Source organism: Haliotis rufescens, unplaced genomic scaffold (genome assembly GCF_023055435.1).
Source record: "Haliotis rufescens isolate VD_foot unplaced genomic scaffold, xgHalRufe1.0.p SCAF_33, whole genome shotgun sequence".
In the NCBI taxonomy this organism is placed as follows: domain Eukaryota; kingdom Metazoa; phylum Mollusca; class Gastropoda; order Lepetellida; family Haliotidae; genus Haliotis; species Haliotis rufescens.
Window position 1 is genome coordinate 4,665,008 of NW_025964035.1, and position 24,110 is coordinate 4,689,117.

Sequence of the window (24,110 nt, forward strand, 5' to 3'; positions counted from 1 at the left end):
CTAAAAGATGATTCAAACACGACTAAAAGATGATTCAAACACGCCTAAAAGAACAACCAAACACGACTAAAAAAATATTCAAACACGACTAAAAATGATTCAAACACGACTAAAAATGATTCAAACACGACTAAAAGATGATTCAAACACGACTAAAAATGATTCAAACACGACTAAAAGATGATTCAAACACGACTAAAAGATGATTCAAACACGCCTAAAAGAACAATCAAACACGACTTAAAGATTTTTCAAAGTCGACTGGAAAATAAGTCAAAGACACTGGAAGATGATTCAAAGACTATAGGAAGATAATTCAAAGATGCCTGAAATAGTTTTTGAAGATGACTGGAAGATTTCTCCAACACGACTTAAAGATGATTCAAAGACGACTGAAAAATGGCCAGAGATTTAAAGACGGCTACATGATGATCAAAGACGACTGAAAGACAATTCAATGACGACTTGAAATGATGACGAAGCGAGTCACAGCCTTAAGCCAAAACCGGAGGAAAAAACAAAACTAAAGATGTTCCAACGACGGTTTAAAGATGATCTAAGAATGACCTAAAGCCAACAAAAAGATGGCTCAAAACGAATCATGATAATTCACAGATGAATTAAAAGCGATTCAATGCCGAGCGAAGAATGATTGAAAAGATGAATAAAACACAATTGAAAGATATTTCAAAGACCCCATCAGAGAACCATAAAATACCTACATATAATTGCTACAACAGAGTTAGAATTACACAACGCTGGTTGGTAGATTCAAAGCAATGTCAATGTCAAGGCCACCATGAACGGTCTTGTGCGGAAGGTCCGGGGTTCGATCCCCGACCACGTCATACCAAAAGACGTTAAAAGATGGTACTTGTTGGTACCCTGTCTGGCGCTCGGCATTACGCGACTAAAACAAGGACTGGTCGGCTCGGAGTCAGTATACTGTGTCTGAGTGTGGTATTCATGTTAAACAGCGGCATGGTATCTCAGTGAGCTAGCACTGTAAATCGGCCTCAGTCCGGTCTAGTACAAGCAGCCACACAAACACACAAACGTACATGCACGTCGCTATATAAGTGCAATAATCTTGGACGCCACGTTAAAACCCCATTTCACCTCACCTCACCTCACATTAAAGATGAAGAAATTGATGAAATTGTCGTTTCAAATAATCCAAACACTTCGATGGAGTTTCCAAGGTTATCGGGTACAGGAATAGCATTTAAAAACATATTTAAATATATATCAGCATGCCACGGGGCCTCGTGACGTCAAATTTCAAACGATACATGTGCAACTCAAGGAGACATGAAAACGAATAAAGAGATAAAAGGTTTGAATTACGTAAATCAAATTTGTAAAAACATGTGTAATCATCTATGCAAACAAGCACAAGTTTTTTCCGATTATTTTGCCATTAAAGATATTCGATTTGTTTTCCAGGTTCTCTAAAAAAGGGGTTTTGGGGTAGCCAAGTTGTAAAACGTCGGCTCGTCACGCCGAAGACCCGGGTTTGATTCCCCACATGGGTACAATGTGTGAAGTTCATTTTCCGGGTCCCGTGAAGATTCCGGGTTAGAATTGGTCTTCAGCAACTCATGCTTGTCGTAAGAGGTGACTAACGGGATCGGGTGGTCAGGCTCGCTGACTTGGTTGATGCACGTCATCGTATCCCATTTTCGTGGATCGATGCTCATAATGTCAATCACTGGATTGTCTGGTCCAGACTCGATTATTTACAGACCGCCATCATATAGCTGGAATTTTGATGAGTGCGGCGTTAAACAAACAAACACGTTCCGGTGTTTGTGCCGTCATATTGCTGGAATATTGCTAAAAGCGGCGTAAAACCATACTCACTCACACACTCACTCAGAACTAAAAAAGGTTCCCTCAAAAGAGCGGTATAATCCAACATGGAATTATCACTGACAAGATGAAAAAGGAAAGCAATTTAACAAATTAAATACATAACAAATGTGCACGTGACCTTGATGAGAATCTGATAATGGAAACACGCTGAGGTAACATACAATTCTACTTACATACATAATTGTACCCTATCGATCTCTTTGATCGATTTGTAATCAGATTGCCGTATATTCGTATGATCTAAACATAGGAAATGGACAGCAAATACCAATTAGTCTGATGGAGAATTCATCGATCTTCCGTCCACACGTAGGAGTTAAATATCTGTAGCATTGCTAAGGGGATCGATTTAACAGTGGACATTTATTTCTGTTACACCGGAGTACTATCAGTGATGGGTACCCTTGTATGATAAACCAGGTATGCATCCTAGCTAAGGTAAATATGCGGTGCGACTCCCAGATAGCCGAGGGCCATTATTGTATGTATATATATAATTTCTTCCAACGCAAACCGTCTTAAAGCCTCAACCGGTGCTGTGTCGTCCATTGAGTTCCGGGTTTGACTGGGTTCCTGTCTACCTAAACGGGTAAACAGGCGGGGGCCGATTTCTCTAAGGCTGCGATTGGACGACACTAAACATGGCATTCATTGGTCCTCGGCATAGTCTAATAAGAAATAGCGTACTACGGGAATTTTGTGAAGTGCAATTGCACTAAGGGTCAATTTGATATATTTTGTATCGCCTAAAAGAGACTCTCTAGGTATGGACATGTCCGTATTTTAATCCATAATGCGCATCTACAACCGGATATGGTACAAATGTTTGGACTATGCATGCTGGGTAAAGGCGCTGAGCGCTGCGCGAACCAACAGTGGAACCAGTTTAACTCCGCGCCGGAAAATATTCAGAGAACTCCATGCGTGTCGTTAGAAACCCCTGCAATGAGGTGACAATGTGTCAGAGTTTCCACACATCCAAACCGTGGCTCATTTGTGTCTGTTACTTGTCTGGTGCAGACTCGGTTATTTACAAACAGAAGTAATATAACTGGGTGACTCAAAATGCGGCGTAAAACCACATTCACTCATTTTTTCTGTGCCCATTAGATTGGCTGACTTCTTCGTACGATATGAATGAGTAGACTGGGTTTAACGTCGTTATGAACAAAATTTCAGTATTTTCATAGCGTGTCTGATTTTGTGGTAGGGGAGCCTAAAGTGGACTGGCATACTGATGACAAATCAAAAACATAGTCCGCGCGAATGTGGGATTCGAACCCTCGATAAGCGAAAGCTTGCACGGCAAAGGGACATAACTCTATATAGCAAATGGCGGCACGTTAATTGACAACTGGCCTAACAGTGCCACTTTTCTTTCGTCGAATACGGTGTTTGATCACGATGAATAATTATTTAAGTACAATAATTCTTCTAACAGACGGCCCTGTGGGTATTTCTTCTGACAGACGACCCTTATTTTTCGTACATTCTTATGGCCGGCGATCCCAGTGGGGTTTTCGTGTTAGAATTGGTCCACAGTGACCTTTGCGGGTTAAATGGATCTGGTGATCAGACTGATAGGGTGTCAATGGTAGATGGATCATTCACTGAATTGTCTTGACCACACTTGACAGTTACAGATACGCATACTACTGCCTTGAAAAAAAACAAAAAAACAAACAGTGACCCTGCGGATACTCATCAATATTACTCAGTGTGCGGTTGACTCACATTAAGTCACAGAAATAAAGTTATCTTATTTTAAAATATATGTCTACGAAATAAAAATAATAAAATCCAAAAGTAACACAGAACTATTCTTAAATTCAGGAGCTGGGGCAATCTAGACTTGCTCAATAATTCTAGACTTGAGTTGGACTCCTTTTTCAATATATTCTCCAGGGTCTAGGAGACAGACTTGGGTGAGGGCGCAGTGAGGTTAAACCAAGATGAAACAGTCCGGATGAAATGACCCCGAGAGGTCAATTCGGCCATTCGGCTTGTCTCGGAATGACACGAGTGATCACGAATGGAGCTTCCATCGTGACCAACTCGTGTTATTCCGGGACAAGACGAATAGCGACTCGTGCCCATCGCGTTTCCATTTTTACCACTGGGTTCCGTCTAAGGGCATTGTTAAAAGAACTGTCAACTCGTTGCGTAATAATTCACGTATATTTTCCCCCACGTCATGTATATTTCAGATGTTATTTGAAACACATCGGGACTTACAGTATGTATACAGTATGATTGAATACGTTTAACTGTATCTTAGGTATATTTTTAGATGCAAGACATATGTAAAATCAAATTAATCCAGAGAGATTCTTTGACCGAAGTACGCGCATTCTGATTGGTTTGTAGTGTTTTCGCACATGACATTCATCGATAGGGGGACGAGTCTTCTTGCAGGTTACGGAAAGGGGCGAGTGGTGACGAATGGAGTCTTCTTGCAGGCTACGGAAAGGGGCGACTGGTGACGAATGCTTCCAGCCGTCGACCAAGCTTACACTTAAACCGGTTCGTGTGTGTCAGATACCAAAACGAAGGTTTTGATCGCGCTGGTCATGTAAACCGGTTTAACATTCGGGTTCGGTTCGGATTAGGGCAGTAACTACTCCACATGCAGTAAACATCTAAATCCGTCCATACGACATTTATACCGTACGCTAGTCCTACAAATGTTTTTAATTCATGCAGAGTTCAATGTAAGTAAATATATTAAAGCGAATATATTTTGGTTGTTTCTTGTATTATTTAATTAAGTCCGTGTGCGTGCGTGTGTGCGTGCGTGTGTGCGTGCGTATGTGTCTATTAATGCGTGAGTGTGTTTGTTTTTTTGGGGTTTTTTTGTTTGTTTTTTGTTTTGTTTTGGGGTTGTTGTTTGTTTTGTTGTTGTTTTTGTGTTGTTGTTTTTTGGGGGGTGCGTGCGTGCGTGCGTGCGTGCGTGCGTGCGTGCGTGTGTGCGTGTGAGGGTGAGTATATATTGTACCCAACCCCATTCCTCTAAATAGGCTTTCACAAGGTATCTTCTAGAGGAAATTCGGTATTACATAATGATTTGGGACATCAAATATTCAAATGTGTTCGTTAATCTGCAAATGCTACACACGTCCACTCACGTCGCTTTATATCGCCCAGAAATAATACATGAAACAGCTGTCTACTGTATGGCTTGTAGTCAGACAATAAAACAATCTAAGCAGTACAGACGCCGGTAAAGAAACCTATTTTGTTATTAACAATCCACCGGCAATGAAATGTGATAGCTTTGTCGAGTACGGTGAACACACGCTAATTACAGATAATTATCAAGCCAATCAAAGTCCTATCAGCTTTTATTATATCGATCTAACGGTAACTGAGAGTCTGAAAATATCGCCCCCCGCGCCTGGTTCATTACACCGTGATTGGATGTCAATAATAGCTGTGAATGGTTAGTCGAAACAAAGTGATCGATTTGTAGACATTATTGAGCTGTGCTATGTTATACCTTGGACATTGCAAAAAATTGTACTCAGATTTTTACGGTGGAAATAATCGGCCATAAAGGTCCATGATGCGCAAAGAACATCAAGACGATAGTTTGGGTGTGGCAAGACGATAGTTTGGGTGTGGCAAGACGATAGTATGGGTGTGTGTCAAGACGATAGTTTGGGTGTGTGACAAGACGATAGTTTGGGTGTGTGGCAAGACGATAGTTTAGGTGTGTGACAAGACGATAGTTTGGGTGTGGGAAGACGATAGTTTGGGTGTGTGGCAAGACGATAGTTATGGTGTGTGGCAAGGCGATAGTTTGGGAGTATGGCAAGACGATAGTTTGGGTGTGTGGCAAGGCGATAGTTTGGGTGTGGTAAGACGATAGTTTGGGTGTGTGGCAAGACGATAGTTTGGATGTATGTCAAGACGATAGTTTGGGTGTGGCAAGACGATAGTTTGGGTGTGTGGCAAGACGATAGTTTGGGTGTGTGACCCACGATAGTTTGGGTGTGTGGCAAGGCGATAGTTTGGGTTTGTGGCAAGACGATAGTTTGGGGGTGTGGTAAGACGATAGTTTGGGTGTGTGGCAAGACGATAGTTTGGGTGTGTGGTAAGACGATAGTTTGGGTGTGGCAAGACGATAGTTTGGGTGTGTGACAAGACGATAGTTTGGGTGTGTAACAAGACGATAGTTTGGGTGTGTGGCAAGACGATAGTTTGGGTGTGGCAAGACGATAGTTTGGGTGTGTGACCCACGATAGTTTGGGTGTGTGGCAAGGCGATAGTTTGGGTTTGTGGCAAGACGATAGTTTGGGGGTGTGGTAAGACGATAGTTTGGGTGTGTGGCAAGACGATAGTTTGGGTGTATGTCAAGACGATAGTTTGGGTGTGGCAATGCATAGTTTGGGTGTGGTAAGACGATAGTTTGGGTGTGTGGCAAGACGATAGTTTGGGTGTGTGACCCACGATAGTTTAATTTGGGTGTGTGGCAAGGCGATAGTTTGGGTTTGTGGCAAGACGATAGTTTGGGGGTGTGGTAAGACGATAGTTTGGGTGTGTGGCAAGACGATAGTTTGGGTGTGTGGCAAGACGATAGTTTGGGTGTATGTCAAGACGATAGTTTGGGTGTGGCAAGGCGATAGTTTGGGTGTGGTAAGACGATAGTTTGGGTGTGTGGCAAGGCGATAGTTTGGGTGTATGTCAAGACGATAGCTTGGGTGTGTGGCAAGGCGATAGTTTGGGTGTGGTAAGACGATAGTTTGGGTGTGTGGCAAGACGATAGTTTGGGTGTGTGGAAAGACGATAGTTTTGGTGTGGTAAGACGATAGTTTGTGTGTGTGGCAAGACGATAGTTTGGGTGTGTGGCAAGACGATAGTTTGGGTGTGTGGCAAGACGATAGTTTGGGTGTGTGGTAAGACGATAGTTTGGGTGTGTGGAAAGACGATAGTTTGGGTGTGGTAAGACGATAGTTTGGGGGTGTGGCAAGACGATAGTTTGGGTGTGTGGCAAGACGATAGTTTGGGTGTGTGACCCACGATAGTTTGGGTGTGGCAAGACGATAGTTTTGGTGTGTGACAAGACGATAGTTTGGGTGTGGCAAGACGATAGTTTGGGTGTGGCAAGACGATAGTTTGGGTGTGTGGCAAGACGATAGTTTGGGTGTGTGGCAAGACGATAGTTTGGGGGTGTGGTAAGACGATAGTTTGGGTGTGTGGCAAGACGATAGTTTGGGTGTGTGGTAAGACGATAGTTTGGGTGTGGCAAGACGATAGTTTGGGTGTGTGACAAGACGATAGTTTGGGTGTGTAACAAGACGATAGTTTGGGTGTGTGACCCACGATAGTTTGGGTATGTGGCAAGGCGATAGTTTTGGTATGTGGCAAGGCGATAGTTTGGGTTTGTGGCTTTAAGGGAAATGACCGACGTGTAGGCAGACAGCCCCAAGGGTTGGTGCAGCAGACCAGGCATGTTACGTCATGGCGGATCAACCAGACGTCGTCCCCAAATATACACACGGACAAAAGAAACGCGAATACCATACATTTTGGTCAATACATGAAGAACTACTCATTTTCAAAAGATATTTGATTGGTTCGATGCACAAACCGTACAGGCCGCACCGTACGTCCACCAATAGATGTACTCTTCAATACTACTGGTTGACAGGCCGTACCGTACGTCCTCCAATAGATGTACTTTTCAATAATACTGGTTGACAGGCCGTACCGTACGTCCACCAATAGATGTACACTTCAATACTACTGGTTGACAGGCCGCACCGTACGTCCACCAATAGATGTACTCTTCAATACTACTGGTTGACAGGCCGTACCGTACGTCCACCAATAGATGTACTCTTCAATACTACTGGTTGACAGGCCGTACCGTACGTCCACCAGTAGATGTACTCTTCAATACTACTGGTTGACAGGCCGTACCGTACGTCCACCAATAGATGTACTCTTCAATACTACTGGTTGACAGGCCGTACCGTACGTCCACCAGTAGATGGACTCTTCAATAATACTGGTTGACAGGTCGTACCGTACGTCCACCAATAGATGTACACTTCAATACTACTGGTTGACAGGCCGCACCGTACGTCCTCCAATAGATGTACTCTTCAATACTACTGGTTGACAGGCCGTACCGTACGTCCACCCAAAGATGTACTTTTCAATACTACTGGTTGACAGGCCTTGCCGTACGTCCACCAATAGATGTACTCTTCAATATTACAGGTTGACCGGCCGTACCGTACGTCCACCCAAAGATGTACTTTTCAATACTACTGGTTGACAGGCCGTACCGTACGTCCACCAATAGATGTACTCTTCAATACTACTGGTTGACAGGCCGTACCGTACGTCCACCCAAAGATGTACTTTTCAATACTACTGGTTGACAGGCCGTACCGTACGTCCACCAATAGATGTACACTTCAATACTACTGGTTGACAGGCCGCACCGTACGTCCTCCAATAGATGGACTCTTCAATACTACTGGTTGACGGGCCGTACCGTTTGTCCAGCAATAAATGTACTCTTCAATACTACTGGTTGACAGGCCGTACCGTACGTCCACCCAAAGATGTACTTTTCAATACTACTGGTTGACATGCCGTACCGTACGTCCACCAATAGATGTACACTTCAATACTACTGGTTGACAGGCCGCACCGTACGTCCTCCAATAGATGGACTCTTCAATACTACTGGTTGACGGGCCGTACCGTTTGTCCAGCAATAAATGTACTCTTCAATACTACTGGTTGACAGGCCGTACCGTACGTCCAACAATAGATGTACTCTTCAATACTACTGGTTGAAAGGCCGTACCGTACGTCCACCAATAGATGTACTCTTCAATGTTACTGGTTGACAGGCCGTACCGTACGTCCACCAATAGATGTACTCTTCAATGTTACTGGTTGACAGGCCGTACCGTACGTCCACCAATAGATGTACTCTTCAATATTACAGGTTGACAGGCCGTACCGTACGTCCACCCAAAGATGTACTTTTCAATACTACTGGTTGACAGGCCGTACCGTACGTCCACCAATAGATGGACTCTTCAATACTACTGGTTGACAGGCCGTACCGTTTGTCCAGCAATAAATGTACTTTTCAATACTACTGGTTGAAAGGCCGTACCGTACGTCCACCAATAGATGTACTCTTCAATGTTACTGGTTGACAGGCCGTACCGTACGTCCACCAATAGATGGACTCTTCAATACTCCTGGTTGACGGGCCGTACCGTTTGTCCAGCAATAAATGTACTCTTCAATACTACTGGTTGACAGGCCGTACCGTACGTCCACCCAAAGATGTACTTTTCAATACTACTGGTTGACATGCCGTACCGTACGTCCACCAATAGATGTACACTTCAATACTACTGGTTGACAGGCCGCACCGTACGTCCTCCAATAGATGGACTCTTCAATACTACTGGTTGACGGGCCGTACCGTTTGTCCAGCAATAAATGTACTCTTCAATACTACTGGTTGACAGGCCGTACCGTACGTCCAACAATAGATGTACTCTTCAATACTACTGGTTGAAAGGCCGTACCGTATGTCCACCAATAGATGTACTCTTCAATGTTACTGGTTGACAGGCCGTACCGTACGTCCACCAATAGATGTACTCTTCAATGTTACTGGTGGACAGGCCGTACCGTACGTCCACCAATAGATGTACTCTTCAATATTACAGGTTGACCGGCCGTACCGTACGTCCACCCAAAGATGTACTTTTCAATACTACTGGTTGACAGGCCGTACCGTACGTCCACCAATAGATGGACTCTTCAATACTACTGGTTGACAGGCCGTACCGTTTGTCCAGCAATAAATGTCCTTTTCAATACTACTGGTTGACAGGCCGTACCGTACGTCCACCAATAGATGTACTCTTCAATACAACTGGTTGACAGGCCGTACCGTACGTCCACCCAAAGATGTACTTTTCAATACTACTGGTTGACAGGCCGTACCGTACGTCCACCAATAGATGGACTCTTCAATACTACTGGTTGACAGGCCGTACCGTTTGTCCAGCAATAAATGTACTCTTCAATACTACTGGTTGACAGGCCGTACCGTACGTCCACCAATAGATGTACTCTTCAATACTATTGGTTGACAGGCCGTACCGTACGTCCACCAATAGATGTACTCTTCAATACTACAGGTTGAAAGGCCGTACCGTACGTCCACCAATAGATGTACACTTCAATACTACTGGTTGACAGGCCGCACCGTACGTCCACCAATAGATGTACTCTTCAATACTACTGGTTGACAGGCCGTACCGTACGTCCACCAATAGATGTACTCTTCAATACTACTGGTTGACAGGCCGTACCGTACGTCCACCAGTAGATGTACTCTTCAATACTACTGGTTGACAGGCCGTACCGTACGTCCACCAATAGATGTACTCTTCAATACTACTGGTTGACAGGCCGTACCGTACGTCCACCAATAGATGGACTCTTCAATAATACTGGTTGACAGGTCGTACCGTACGTCCACCAATAGATGTACACTTCAATACTACTGGTTGACAGGCCGCACCGTACGTCCTCCAATAGATGTACTCTTCAATACTACTGGTTGACAGGCCGTACCGTACGTCCACCCAAAGATGTACTTTTCAATACTACTGGTTGACAGGCCTTGCCGTACGTCCACCAATAGATGTACTCTTCAATATTACAGGTTGACCGGCCGTACCGTACGTCCACCCAAAGATGTACTTTTCAATACTACTGGTTGACAGGCCGTACCGTACGTCCACCAATAGATGTACTCTTCAATACTACTGGTTGACAGGCCGTACCGTACGTCCACCCAAAGATGTACTTTTCAATACTACTGGTTGACAGGCCGTACCGTACGTCCACCAATAGATGTACACTTCAATACTACTGGTTGACAGGCCGCACCGTACGTCCTCCAATAGATGGACTCTTCAATACTACTGGTTGACGGGCCGTACCGTTTGTCCAGCAATAAATGTACTCTTCAATACTACTGGTTGACAGGCCGTACCGTACGTCCACCCAAAGATGTACTTTTCAATACTACTGGTTGACATGCCGTACCGTACGTCCACCAATAGATGTACACTTCAATACTACTGGTTGACAGGCCGCACCGTACGTCCTCCAATAGATGGACTCTTCAATACTACTGGTTGACGGGCCGTACCGTTTGTCCAGCAATAAATGTACTCTTCAATACTACTGGTTGACAGGCCGTACCGTACGTCCAACAATAGATGTACTCTTCAATACTACTGGTTGAAAGGCCGTACCGTACGTCCACCAATAGATGTACTCTTCAATGTTACTGGTTGACAGGCCGTACCGTACGTCCACCAATAGATGGACTCTTCAATACTACTGGTTGACGGGCCGTACCGTTTGTCCAGCAATAAATGTACTCTTCAATACTACTGGTTGACAGGCCGTACCGTACGTCCACCAATAGATGTACTCTTCAATACTATTGGTTGACAGGCCGTACCGTACGTCCACCAATAGATGTACTCTTCAATAATACTGGTTGAAAGGCCGTACCGTACGTCCACCAATAGATGTACTCTTCAATGTTACTGGTTGACAGGCCGTACCGTACGTCCACCAATAGATGTACTCTTCAATGTTACTGGTTGACAGGCCGTACCGTACGTCCACCAATAGATGTACTCTTCAATGTTACTGGTTGACAGGCCGTACCGTACGTCCACCAATAGATGTACTCTTCAATGTTACTGGTTGACAGGCCTTGCCGTACGTCCACCAATAGATGTACTCATGAATGCTGTACATATTGTCTGTAGGCTTATTTAAGGTTATTTGAAAACTTATTAACCTGGTATACATGTAAGGGAGACCTGCTATGACCTCGAGGACAGAACGGGTTCTCAGTACATCATACTTGTCTTCCTGGGGTGTTCGGGACACAATAGATTCAAAGTCACTCCATTCCTGTCTCGTCGTGAGGAGTCGCTTCACCAGAACCCACTCTTCTCCATCCGTGAGTACTCCGCTAGTAAATACATCACACTGTGCAATAGATCCCCAAAATCTAACGTTTGACTCCCTGTGGGTATTCCAGTTCAGAATATGAACCTACTACAGCCACGCTTTTCTCCCTGTGGGTGTTCCAGGTCAGAATATGTACCTACTACAGCCACGCTTTTCTCCCTGTGGGTGTTCCAGGTCATAATATGTACATACTACAGCCACGCTTTTCTCCCTGTGGGTATTCCAGGTCATAATATGTACCTACTACAGCCACGCTTTTCTCCCTGTGGGTATTCCAGGTCAGAATATGTACCTACTACAGCCACGCTTTTCTCCCTGTGGGTATTCCAGGTCAGAATATGTACATACTACAGCCATGTTTTTCTCTCTGTGAGTATTTCAGGTCAGAATATGTACCTACTACAGCCACGCTTTTCTCTCTGAGGGTGTTCAGGTGAGAATAAGACCTACTACAGCCATGCTTTTCTCCCTGTGGGTATTCCAGGTCAGAAAAGGCCACCAATACCGTCTCAACACGTTTCCAGTGCTTCATGCTTTACACCTTGTGCGTACTCAAGGGCGAAAATGGGGCGGTCGGGTAGCCTAGTGGTTAAAGCGTTCGCTCGTCACGCTGAAGACCCGGGTTCGATTCCCGACATGGATACAATGTGTGAAGCCCATTTCTGGTGTCCCCCGCCGTGATATTGCCGGAATATTGCTAAAAGCGGCGTAAAACCATACTCACTCTCTCACTCCCTTAAGGGCGAAATACGCTCCAGGCGCCTCATGGGGTGGATAGCAATGTTATCTGAGGCAGCGCAGTTTGCTACACCACTGAAGCACAGGGATATTATATTTCAATTCATCCGCACGGGGAACAGTGACATGGATACTCGAGAATTCTCTAAGATGATCGTAACTCCCATACTTTTACATAGGCTCACAATAGTTGTAGTGCTAAGATCGCTTTGTGCAAGTGGGCCCAGGTCTCTGTTCTACAAATCGATCTTAGCGGTGTCATAACATAGAAAGACGACAATCGTAGCGCTTAGATAACTTTGTTGATCGGAGCCTAGGATATGATGGGATACTCAAGGGAACAAGTGTCGGCGTTTTTCGTATTTTTCTATAATGGCAAATGTTCCTTTATAGCATTTTATTAATGAGGAATTCATGGCTCGTTCCAGAGAGACCGATCGATGCTACGTCACAGGACGTTGCGCACTAGTTGTGAGAGAAGGTAATAAATCCCAAATCCCAAGCGCTTTCTGTGGGCGTTGACAAAGTTTGCCTCGAATAAGGCTCAATAAAAGTATCATGTGTTTTAAAAAAGGAATTTTACAGTCAATAGATAATAACCAACAAACAAATTTAAAATCGTTGCGTCAAGAACAACACTTGTTCCAAAGGAAATTATTGTACACTGAGTTTAATTTCATGTTCAATTTCACATTTGATTTCATTTAGGTATCAGCGAAAACGAACTTAGTTTAGAACATTTATAACCCTTGGTCCTCCGCTTGAATTGTCGGTCGGTGGGGTAGTCGAGTGGTTACAGCGTTCGCTCGTCACGCCGAAAACCAGGGTTCGATTCCGTACATGGGGACAATGTGTGAAGCCCATTTCCGGTTTCCATCGCCGTGATTTTGCTGGAATATCGCTAAAAGCGTAAAACCATACTTTCTCATTGTCTTGTTTTGGGTGGGAATTCCGGGGAGAAAACGAATAAGTATGGTTTAACGCCGCTTTTAGTGATCAAACTGTCGGAGGTTCTGTGGTTGTTGCTGACGTCCTCGCAGTCGTTTATCCAGTGCATCTCATAATTGTTCGATTGGATATAAATCTGGAGACCTGGATGTTTTTCAGGATGTGATTCCTGAAAACAGCTGTTGTCAGTCTTGCCGTGTGAGGTCGGGCGTTTTCTTGTTGAAAAATGACGTTCGCTTGTTGCATTATGGGAAGGACACGTGATCGAGGAATCTCATCCGTGTAACGGTTTGCCGTTTAATTCCCAAGAACTTGCACGAAGTCTGTTCTACCAGTGTAGGAGATGGCGGCCCACATCATCACACTACCACCACCAAATCCGTCCACATCATGTATGCAGTTTCGTGAATAACCTCCCCCGCAACGCCTGGAAACACGACGTCTGCCTTCCGCACGGCGAAGCTTGTCTCCATCGCAGTTGTGGCCATACTCTGTTACCTTGATGCCTTTGACGTCGCAGCCGATGATGCAGGTCCGACAAAATGACACCTCGAACCGGTCATCTAGCGCGAATACCTACAGCACGTAAACGGTTCCTCTCTTTCTGGGCTAATATCCTGGTATTGACGTAGGGGTGGCCCTGGTGGTTCGATTCACGTAAATGACGTAGCTGTATGAAGCTGTCCTGTGCTCTAGTAGTGATACGTAGTCGACCGGATCTGGGAATGCCACGTGTTGTCCCTTGTATCTGATAACGGTCTTGTAATGTTTCTTGGTGCTATGTGGAAAAACCTGGCTGTGGCTGAAGATGATTCTCCTGTTTGCAGTCATCTTCCCGAGGCAAGAGAGTTAACTGACTATAAAAGTCCAGTTTCCACCCTTGCCGAACTAGGCTGGTATTATGGAGTTACATTTTGGCTGGACTATCGAGTCTATGCATAGTCCAAGCAAATTCCCGCTCGAAATCGAAATCCGGTTCGTAAACTGTCGTGCAGATTTCGGTCGATTGCAGGATTTGCAAAGCATGTGCACCGCCAACTCGTTGTCAGCAGATATTTTCCAAATCTTTTCATGTTTTTAATCAAGGTGTTCATGTGATTTGATGCGATGCAAGACACATTTTATCACAATATAGATCTTGATTATCGATCAGATCGTCCTGATTTGGCGCCACCATTTTGTGTGAAGCAAACGCAAGTGATACGAGAGGTGGAATCTGATTGGTCCATAGGAGAGGCTTAGAAGGGACATAACTGGTAATAGCCACTGGTGGCGCTACGATCGAGCCAAGTAATTCCTGCCAAGTTCGGCAAGCGTGGAAACTGGACTTTTAAAGTCAGTTAACTCTCTTGCCTCGGGAAGATGGTTTGCAGTAGGCCGATGGCGTTGTAGCGTTGGGCTTCCGTCAGCCCTGGCATGTTTCCGCTGTTCACTTGCTGTAAGATTGTGGTGGCATGCAAATGGAAACCCAACGTTTCTAGCCCAACAAGTGATGTTGCACGCGCACGTCATGTTGGTAGTTTCGGCGCAAGGCTCTCATGTGTTTGTGTTTTGACGATTTTTCCATCTTTTCACCAAAATTCTGCAGTACCTTATCCTTTTCAGACAAATCAATCCCAATCCATGCATGAATGACCAATTCTCTTTTTGTATTAATTTTGTATGGATGTGGGTAATATTCTGTCAGATATTTACTATAGTTTCTTATTTTTGCGTTTCCTTTTTGGCAGAGTATATATGACTGAAATCTCGTTTGCTTCTCCGTGTTCATTTTACACTTTAGTATATTGACTTTTTAATCCATTGTTTCCTAACACATATTTGAAGAAGCACAATGACAAAGACAGATCTCGTCAGGCCTGCTTGCGCTACACTGGATCATTGTGCAGATGCGTTGAATATTTAAAACATTTTGTACAAAAACGACCGTTTCAAATTCGAACACCTTGAAAAATCGATGATTGTTTACGTGAAAAGGTGTTTCCTTCCTGTTAACGCAGGATATTATTGTCTTGTTGTCAAAACAAAAGGGTTTTTCTTTAATCTCGATAAGATGGTTGGTCGCCATTACCTAACTGTGAGCATCGCACCTGAAATCGGACGGTTGGATGGCCAGGTGTTTAAAGTGTTCGTTAGTCAGATCGAACGCCCGGGTTCGATTCTCAGCATATATACGAATATATTCAATAGAAAAGTCTGTTATTGTATATGTATTCACCACCATATTGTATTGTCATCTGTATATATTCATCAAAATATTGTATCGTCATCTGTATATTTTCATCAAAATATTATATCGTCAAATGTATATTTTCATCACCATATTGTATTGTCATATGTATATTTTCATCGCCATATTGTATTGTCATAAGTATAATTTCATCGCCATATTGTATTGTCATATGTTTATTTTCATCGCCATATTGTATTGTTATAAGTATAATTTCATCGCCATATTGTATCGTCATATGTATATGTTCATCACCATATTGTATTGTCATAAGTATAATTTCATCGCAATATTGTATTGTCATATGTTTATTTTCATCGCCATATTGTATTGTCATAAGTATAATTTCATCGCCATATTGTATTGTTATAAGTATAATTTCATCGCCATATTGTATCGTCATATGTATATGTTCATCGCCATATTGTATTGTCATAAGTATAATTTCATCGCCATATTGTATTGTTATAAGTATATTTTCATCGCCATATTGTATTGTCATAAGTATAATTTCATCGCCATATTGTATTGTCGTATGTATATTTTCATCACCATATTGTATTGTTATAAGTATAATTTCATCGCCATATTGTATCGTCATATGTATATTTTCATCACCATAATGTATTGTCGTATGTATATTTTCATCACCATATTGTATTGTCATAAGTATAATTTCATCGCCATATTGTATCGTCATATGTATAATTTCATCACCATAATGTATTGTCGTATGTATATTTTCATCACCATATTGTATTGTTATACGTATTTGTTCACCTCCATGTGGTTTTGCCCTGTGTATCTTTTCACCATCATATCGTACGTATTGCCATATGTGTATTTTCATCAACTTATTGTGTTGTTATAAATGGTGTGTATTTCTACCAGTATGTTGTTATAATGTGTATATTTTCGTCAACATATTGTATTGTTATCCGTACATATAAGATAGCTACGCGATAAATCGCAAAGAATAAAGAATGAAGCGTGGTTTATTTCACGATAAAACACTGTTCTGTCATGACGTCATTTCTGGATAGTCGTATATGCGCTCGCAACTTGATGACGTCATATTTTGGACGACGTAACTTTTGAGAGGGAAGTGTTTACTGTTAGTAAGTTGTTCGTTCCACTAGACTACGCAGATAAACACACTGGCCGAACGATCGCCTACAAATGTGGGAGACGTATGACAATCGGTATTAGGAGAAAAGGTACAGACGTGAAGATTGTGAGAATATGCAGGAAATACACAAATTTAACCCAGCTGTTCGTAAAATGGACTTCTCCGACACTTCCGAGGTCGGATTCTATTCAAGGGTCATCATAATTAAAATTTGGGGACATATCTTTAAATCTTGTATATTTTGTCAACAACATTAAAGTTTTTTTGTTTTTTGTTGTTTTTTGTTGTTTTGCTTAACGCTGCACTCAGCAATATTCCAGCGGTATGACGGCAGTCCGTAAATAATCGAGGCTGGACCAGACAATCTAGTGATTGACATCATGAGCATCGATCCACGCAATTGGGATATGTTGACATGCAAGTATGGGTTGCTGAAAACCTATTCTACCCCGGATCTTCACGGGTCACATCTTTAAAGAGGATTTACATAATGCTGATATCTCATATAGAAATAAACGACTCGTGGTCGTTTAAATGAGTACCAGGAAATTTTCGGATAATACGTATATAATTGTGTTGTACGCATATAATTACAAGGAATCTGTTTTATATAATATGTATATAATTACCAGCAACTTGTTATAATACTTATAAAAGTACCAGCAAATTGTCTTATAAAAGGTATATAATTATCAGGATGTTCTTTCGCGCATGTAACTACCAGGAAATTGTTTTATATAATGCGAATGTAATTATCAGCAAAGTGCAACTGTTGCTGTATTTTTCAGGTATACTGTTATTATACCTATCTATTTTCCAGCAGAGTGGTTCATTTTAAATATACATGCATCAGTAAAGTATGACACTACAAATCACCTTGGCCATTAAGTGTGTCAGATAGTGCACATATAAAATGTGTGTCATGTAATAACAGTATTAATTAGAGAGAGCATATCGTGAAAACTTACCTCACCCCGTGATCCGAGTCGCTTGATGTACAGTATCCATATCTGACTGCCTGAACGACGCTCAACGTGTGTGAGAACACTTTCTACGCCGACTGTGACACATTCGGAACACACCACCCGGTGCTTCCGACAATCAATGGAATATTTTAGCAGGTCTATAGCCCGTATTAGAATAGTCGATTATTCAGTCGCTTAACATACAACGGCCGTCAGATCGAAGGATGTATTCTGCTGCCAGGAATAGGCAGAGGAGATTGTGTATGACTCGGCAATGCGTCGTTAACTGGTATCCAAAGTAATCGGATATAGGAAAATGGAATTTGGAATAATTTACATTTATATTGAAAGTAAAGGAAACTGGTCGAAAATAATAATGTATTCCCCATCAATGAGTGATGTTTCCAATCCGAGTCATTATACTTCGACTGAAACATCATTAGGCAATGCTTCAACGTGATAAAAGGGGTGTTATGTATATGGGAATTCTTTGAAAGTGGTGTCATTTCCAAATCCAAATTTGATTGTGTGGGAAGACTTTGTGAAAGGAAGTGTGATTGAGCGTCATTGTAACAGATCAACGTGGAATAACACGGGGTATTTCATGAAGGGGTATTTTCATTATTTGAATACCGGGCAACGTAAGGTAACGCCCTGTTGGAGAGGGTTGTCATGGTGACGTAATAAAACGGGTCTTACTTCGCGAAGCGCATCAAACCACATGAGCACCTTTATTAAAAACATGCAAAGATTGGAAAATGTCTGTCGACGCCCAGTTGACGGTACACATCTTTTGCAAATCCTGCAGTGCACCGAAAACTGCACATTGAAATCCATGTTGCTCACGAACCCGATCGTTACGCGATTTTGATTGGACTGTGCAAAGACTCATTAGTCCAGCCACAAAATAACTCAATAATTGCATTCTAGTTCGGCAAGGGTGGAAACTGGACATAGACAGTCAGTTAACTCCCTTTCCTCAGGAAGATGGGTAACATTGAGACCCTGTTGGACAGGGCTGACATGGTGACGTTAACCCTTACTGTGCAACGAGGGGTACTGGTGGGCGGAGTTGTCATAGTGACGTGTCTACCGGGCAACGGGTGGTAACATAGAGGGGCAACGAGGGGTACTGTTGAACAGGGTTGCCATGGTGACGTGTCAATTGGGCACTAAGGTAACATAGACACCCCTGATGCATGACATCACATGAACTGCGCCCAAAACAGCCCTGTCCCTTCATGGGTCTCTATGTAACATCCTTGCCCAATAGGGGTCACGGGTGGCCCAGTCGTCTTAGGCGCCGTGATTCGCTGTGCAGAGTTGCGTCTCTTGGGCCAGAAACAAATGATTGTGGGTCCGAATCCCGGTTCGCCCAGATTATATATGTTTCTTGGTTTGTCAGCACCATACCCTTGCTCGTGGGTTTCACCGAAGTGGTAAACGTCTGACACCTGCATCACTTCGGGCTTTCCTCCCACATTAATCTGAGACGCCGCGTTATAACTGGAATACTAAACCTAACTCACTCGCTCACTCCTTGCCTGATAGACACGTCACCATGGCAACCCTGTTCAACAATAGTCATATCACCAAGACAACCCTTATATACAAAGCCAAATACAGTCCCAATCCCCTGCAATAGTAGTTGTTTCAAATTAAGTTTTTGCTTTGTTTTACGCTGCACTCAGCAATGTTCGTGCCGTATTCGTCACAATATTCAGGACCTATGAAGATTCCGGGGTAGAATAGGTCTTCAGCAACCCATGCTTGCCGTAAAAGGTGACTATGCATGTCGTAAAAGGCGACTAACGGGATCGGGTGGTCAGGCTCGCTGACTTGGTTGATGCATGTCATCGATCCCATTTGCGTGGATCGATGCTCATGATATCAATCACTGGATTGTCTGGTCCAGACTCGATTATTTACAGACCGCCGTCATATAGCTGGAATATTGCTGAGTGCGGCGTTAAACAACAAACAAACAAACAAACAAAGCACAATATTCAGTTATATAACGTCGTGTCTGCTTGATGTAGGAGTAAAGCCCGCAGTGATGCAGGTCTCAGACGTTTACCACTTTGGTGAAACCCACGAGCATGGGTATGGTGCTGATAAACCTAGAGACATAATCGGGGCGGACTGTAGATTCGAACCTACAATCATAGGTTTCTGACGCAACTCTGCACAGCGAATTGTGGCGCCTTAGACAACTGGGCAACCCGTGCCACTTGACTTCCTTGAGTCATACACGGCCTCATATTATATCAACATAAGACACGTTACGACTACACTGCACAGCAGCCACGTGTCATGACGTTGGTGACACCGCCTCCGTGGCCTAGTGGATAGAGTGCTATCCGCAGTATGCAAGGTCGGGGTTCGTTCTCCGCCCGCGTCATACCAAGAGAAGTTAAAAGATGATACTTGTTATTTGCCTGGCGCTCGGCATTAAGGGGCTAAAACAAGGACGGGTCGGCTGTGTCTGAGTGGGGTATCCATGTTAAACTGGGGCATGGTATCTCAGTGAGCTAGCACTATAAATCGGCAATAATTCGGACTAGTACAAGCAATCACGTGCATGCACGTCGCTGTAGCAGTGCAATAATCTTGCGTGCGACGTTAAACCCCATTTCACCTCAACTCACGTCTTGGAGACCGAGCCATTCTTTGCGTAGAAGGGGTGATGGATATTTGTCCAAGAAAATGCTGGAAAAAACGTCCCCTGGTTTAACAGAAAAAGGTTTCCTGGGTGTCCTGTAAAACTGTGTCCTGATCCTCCCTTAAGATACCTTTGTGAAGCCGGTCCTATTCTTGAACATACTCTTACTTTAGTCGTACCGCTAATATCCATGGATCCCAAAACAATTGTCTGGTCCACCCTGCCGATAGCTAACCATCTCATTTGCTGACACTCGAACCCCTTAGCTAAACTGCCGGACAAAAGAAAGTATACACTTGAAAATTGGATTTGACCAAAAATTACAAACGTTACTAGAATGAAAACTGTCGCCGAAACACTGCAAACTTAAGATCCAAAACATAACTATGATACCCATATTAAATACATCACCATAGAATAACCATTTCTTGTTTGTTTCATTTTGGGCCCACATCAAACATGGGTGTCACTTTCCTTTGTCCCGTATTGTCATTCTTTGTGAAGCGTGTTCTTACTGCTTTCACAAACACTTCTTGTTTTACAGTACCATATGTCATATCCTCTTTATCAACTCATACACGTCCTGGTGCAAATATGATTAACTGAGGAGTCTCTCAGTTAAATATTAACCAGTAATAACGCTACATGGGAATAACATCTTAAATCTCCCTGCTGTCTGTAGGCGTGTTTGGTCGCCCAATGTCTTGCAGTGTGGTGAACTGAGATCGATGACGTTGTTTCACATGACAATGTCCCACTGTAGGCGAATCAGGGTGGATCGATACCCGTCGGATGCACTTGTTATAGTGTGTTTTAGACTTTACGCTCATAAACATACACACGTAAATGAAATAACCACAAAGAACATTAATAAAACGACAGCCATATATACACTGAATGTACGATTCAGTCGCGGGAAAACAAATCAGTCCCACGTGTACTTGGCAAGGGTAATTCCTTTAAAAAATAGTGTGCATGGAATGTGAAAGAATAAAACTATTCAATTGTTACGAATGAATAAATTGAAAATATGGCAAAATATTTTAGCAATATATAGATCTTTCATTTCTTTATCTAAATTAATATGGATTTATTTGTAAATAAAACAAACAACCACAGCAACGTTTACTTTATTTGTTGAGGTAGAAATTAATTTAATTAGTTTACCACAACTTGGGTAGAAATTGTTTGCTCGGTAGAAGAGAAAAATACACATTTGTCGATATTTTACTTGTTGTTCTAAAAGATTAACATCGATTAAGGAAAGAAACAAAATATGTCATGAAATCATGCCAAGGTCAAGAGTTTTTCCTCTATCAATACGGTAGTACCGGGGGAATGAATGAACTGCATTCTGGGGGAGCGAGCTAGTCTCTGGGGACCCGTTACACCCGCGGTCGGTCAGTACAGACCCATTGATCGAAGAGAGGGTAGCGGCGTGATAAAAACTGAAAACTGAAATTAAAATACAGCTTAGACGTCACTCTATTGTTCAAGTGTAGATTATTTGTAATGAACTGACAGTTTAGTGACCTACTTTCTGCAATACAAATGTTAGGCTCATTCATTAGTTATAATCACGTGCATGACGGATGTGCTGGCTACGGCGATCAAACCGCACAGATTGCGCGTGCAGTACGAATATACGGGCGAGTTCAAACGCAGCACAGGTATCGGAGCACGAAGATAACGATTCTGACGTATTACGAATGTATGCATGAAATTTCAGTGAAGCATATTTGCGTTGTATAAATTTTCATTTATTCATTGTATTTTTTTAACTTCCAGGGTGTATTAAAATCTGATTTTAAATCTCTCACAGAGTACAGTCTATAGAGAGTTGCGTCCCTTGGGCACGCCAGAAACCTATGATCGCGGGTTCGAATCCCATTTCGCTCCGAATATGTTTCTAGGTACGCCAGCACAATTCCCGTGGGTTTTACCAAAGTAATAAACGTCTGTGACCTGCATCACTTCGGGTTTTCCACCCAAACAATGTATGATGTCCACCGTATATAGCATAAATGTACAGTGAATGGTCAACGATCGCTGGACACTATGACCAGGCTAGATTTAGCAATCCTTGTAAAACAAATGTGATGCTGTGCTGCAATCTACGGAAGCACTTTAGGGACAAAAAAATATTTATTACCATGAAAATTCAAGTTACCCGGCAACAATATCATCTCAAAGTAGAAAGTCAAGCTTACAGAAATTAATTTCCTGAATTCAGTTTTTTATCTTGAATTTTCAACTTAATAAGTTGACTTTTTAAGATAAGAACTTGAACGTTTAAACGCGGTTTCTTGACTTTCATGACAAGTATAAACATGGCATAGCCCTGATGGGTTTCCGTAGAAATCTGTTTGGCTGATACATGTTGTAAAATTGGATTATTTCGCACTTTAAACTGCGTATTGATACTTTAAAGTTGATAAATATCTACTTCTCTCAATCCTAAATTTGAAAAAAAACAAACATTCCACTTGGCAAACTGTACACCTATTTAATTAAATATTTAGTTTTATGAATATCTACGAAATAACATATTAGATTTCCCTTTGTTTCACATTCTGCTAACCGGGCGGTTCTAGGTGGCACGAAAGCTTGTGACGTCATCGATGCCTTGAAAGGACGAGTTGTGATAATGGCCTTTTTATGCCACAGGGTCTGAATAAGTTAGGAATTATGCAGTACCTTTAGAAATTGCTATGAAAGTTGTGGGATGTGTTCATGTGGATGAGCACTTTGTTCAAATCAATATTTGCGAAACTGGCCAAATTTCAATGCGTTTCATTTCGTATGTGTCGGCCATCGGCCCATGGTTACATTTGTATTACGATGGATGTGATGTACACAGCTGTTATTGTTCTGACAATAATGTACTACGAAGTGACATCGCTTGATAGATATAGATATAGTCTACAGCTAGAAGTATAATTAATTTACGATCAGTTGTAGACATAATATTTACTATTTGTATAGTTGAATATTCTCAATATTTCTTTGGTACGTGATCCACCCGTAGCTTATTATAACCGGAGCAAACTAACAGAAAATGTTATTTGTCCTCCACATATCCAGCGTTAGAAACACAACGTAATCTTCTGTTTCTGTTTCAACATTGTGGCAAAGGGTTCATTTTAAAGGTGATCCGGCTACCCAGGGCACCAGACTGGGGGAACCTGGACATTGGGACGAGCCATCCCCGAGGCTTATTCTGTCAATCCGCTTTTAGCCAACTGATAAACCGAAATTAAAATCTGAAACAGAATATTTCGATTTCGTGTTTCCATCTTTCTATTAACCCCAGGAAACGGACGTAAAATATCACTTGTTGGCGGGCATGTACTTGAAAAAGAGATTCTTAAAAGCACAGTGTCTTATCCGCGAGTACGACTTCCAGGTTCGATCCCACTGAAATGTAGTGAGTGAGTTGGGTTTAACGCCGCTTTAACAGTATTCCAGTTATATCACGGCGTGTCAGCTTAATGTGGGAGGAAAGCCCGAAGT

General features: G+C 42.6%; 1 protein-coding gene across 1 annotated transcript in view; it reads right to left on the bottom strand.

Annotated features, from left to right (window-relative positions):
* The window catches only part of LOC124150270 (echinoderm microtubule-associated protein-like 2), a 92,227-nt gene extending 74,187 nt beyond the window's left edge, over nucleotides 1-18,040 (bottom strand). The window contains exon 1 of the mRNA XM_048380810.1: nucleotides 17,939-18,040. The gene's annotated coding sequence lies outside the window, so the exon portion shown is untranslated. The remainder of the gene's footprint in view (nucleotides 1-17,938) is intronic.
* Nucleotides 18,041-24,110: the final 6,070 nt, after the last annotated feature.